Source organism: Tachyglossus aculeatus, chromosome 3 (assembly GCF_015852505.1).
Source record: "Tachyglossus aculeatus isolate mTacAcu1 chromosome 3, mTacAcu1.pri, whole genome shotgun sequence".
NCBI lineage: Eukaryota > Metazoa > Chordata > Mammalia > Monotremata > Tachyglossidae > Tachyglossus > Tachyglossus aculeatus.
Window position 1 is genome coordinate 103,505,309 of NC_052068.1, and position 2,806 is coordinate 103,508,114.

A 2,806-nucleotide genomic window follows, 5' to 3' on the forward strand; every position below is an offset into this window, starting at 1 on the left:
GTTTCCATGGGAACATCACAGGCCAGGACCGTTGCTGCAGTTGGGAGTGCCAGGTCCTTATCTCTGGAGGGCCTCAGGAACCATGTGGCCAGAGGGTTCTCGGGTCACCTGGCCCACGAGGTCCCTCCACTGGGGGCCAAGCCGGTCCTCCAGGGATTCCCCTCGGAGCAGTGACTGCTTTATCTATGGGGACAGGGTCTATCTGGAGAGCAGGTCAGGATCCACGGGAGAGTGAAGAGTGGCTGAGGGCTCCTGGATGTCCCTTTGTGGCTCACCGAACCCAGGAATCAGAGGAGAAAGAGGAGACCAGCCCGGTCCAGAGGATCTCAGTGCCCTCCGCCAGCCCCAGATGCCCTGGTGAGAGTGCGAAGGGGTGGAGAGAGCCAGCATGGAACCAGATGGATGAAGCCAGAGATGGAGCCGTCTGGGAAGATTCTCACACTCGGGGAACAGGTTAGAGTTCCCTCACTCATTCAATCGTATTTAATGAGTGCTTACTGTGTGCAGAGCACTGTACTAAGCGCTTTGAAAGTACAATTTAGCAACAAATAGAGACAATACCTTCCCAAAACAAGATCACAGTCTAGAAGGGGGGAGAGAATAATTCAGACCAAGATCGTACCCCAGACAGGGCAGGCTTATAGGAGGGGAATGGCTTGCCAGCAATAATAAATAATAAATAATTTTGGTACGTGTTAAGCATTGTCTGTGTGCCAAGCACTGTTCTAAGCGCTGGGTTAATCACGAGTTAATCATGTTGGCTACAGTCCCTGTCCATCATGTGGCTCACATTCTTATCCCCGTTTTACAGATGAGGTAACCGAGGCATAGGGAAGTGAAGTGACTTGCCCAAGATCACACAACAGACTTGTGAGGGAGCTGGGATTAGAACCTACATCCTTCTGACTCCCAGGCCTGTGCTCTATCCACCAGTGGCCCCATAACTGACACAGCTCTCCTCCCTCCAGCAACCCACCTCAGCTACCATGGCAACCACTCTCCACGCTCGGATGCTACAACCGAGCATTGGCACCGACAACAGTCACTTCGGCTGTCAGTGGTTCCTTTATGTCAAAAACGTTTTCAGTTGGAATGTGATTATCAGGGGTGAGAGAGCGTGATTAATTCTTGGAAAAACCCCAGTATCATCATCAATTCTTCTGAATGGAAGTTCTCCTATGAATCAATGCCTTACCGTGGCAGGAGAGGTGGCGTATGGCAATGTAACCTAGAGCTATGCCATTGAGAGATACTCTCAATGGGGTTACCCATAACAAAAAGGTCAAGCAGAAGGGTCAGACAAAGTTGATTTAACTGTGCTGGATGTCAGCGGACTGGGAAAGCGTCAAAGGTAGATGAACAAATGGTCAAAACATGCATCAAAGACAATGGCAGAGACTCAGGTTTTCACTGCGTGAAAGGAGGCAATGGTAAACCACTTCTTTAAGTTTACCAAGAAAATTCTTTGGACACACATACTAGAATGACTGCTGGTAGCTTATCCATTAAGTCTTCTTGGTAAACATATGGCCGTGGTTTATCATTGCCTTCTTCCATGCAGTAAACCTGAGTCTCTGCCCTCGACTCTCACCCATGCCGTTTCTGCCCAGCACAGGTGAGGTTTGACTTGTAGCAGATTGCCTTCCACTCGCTAGCCACTGGCCAAGCTAGGAATGGAATGGGTAGGACTCTGTGTGACTCTCCGTGACTCTCCCTCCTGTAGCCGAGACTGGTAGAGTACTGTAAACTCTCTAGGTTCGATCCTGAGAGGGGCAGAGGATATTAGTTTGAGTATAAAATCACTTCTAGACTGTAATCTCGTCGTAGGCAGGGAATGTACCTACCAACGCCATTATGATAGACTCCCGATTATTTAGTACAATGCTCTACACATAGTGACTGCTCAATAAATGCATTGATTAACCTACAACATTTCACAGCAGTACACCTCTTTACGCTCTCTGGTAGTCTCCTATCTGCAATTTATTTTAGTTTCTGTCTTCCAAATAATAATAGTAATACTAGTGTCTCTTGTTAAATGTTAATTATACACCAAGCAAAGTAGTATGTACAGGGGTAGATGCAAAGTAATCAGGTAGGACATGGTCTCTAACCTACACGGGGATCATAGTCTCAGTAGGAGGGAAAACAGGCCTTGAATTTCCATTTTATAGATGAGGAATCTTAGGCTCAGAGAAGTTACGTATGCTGCACAGGGTCACACAACTGGCAAGTGGTAGAGCCACAGTTAGAGCCCAAGTCCTCCTACTCCAAGGACTGTGCCCTTTCTACTACACTATGCCACTCTGACAAGACTGTGACCTTGGAATTCCTTGACTGCAGGAATCTGTAGACTGTGAACCCACTGTTGGGTAGGGATCGTCTCTATATGTTGCCAAGTTGTACTTCTTAAGTGCTTGGTACAGTGCTCTGCACACAGTAAGCGCTCAATAAATACGATTGAATGAATGAATGAATTTGTACTAATACTATTGAACTCTGTAGGTTCTCAGTACGTACAAATGATACATCTACTCCTGTGGGAATTAATGTTGATTCCTCTATCGAAGCCATCAAAGCCTATAAATTGAAATCTTCCCTATTCCTGTGCAGAGAGTCGACATCATCCCCCAGAAACGTCCAACAACTCCAGGGTGAGGGAATTCACCTGGGTTTCTCGGAGGTATGGGAGCTGCAGCTGGTCCACGTGGCGCTGTTCCTCCTCGTCTACCTGTTGACCCTGACGGGGAATCTCCTCATCTTCGCCGTCACCGCCCTCGACCCGCACCTCCACACCTCCATGTAC

At 47.9% G+C, this 2,806-nt stretch overlaps 1 pseudogene; it reads right to left on the bottom strand.

Annotated features, from left to right (window-relative positions):
* Positions 1-1,625: 1,625 nt before the first annotated feature.
* On the bottom strand, positions 1,626-1,773 carry LOC119926234 (annotated as a pseudogene).
* Positions 1,774-2,806: the final 1,033 nt, after the last annotated feature.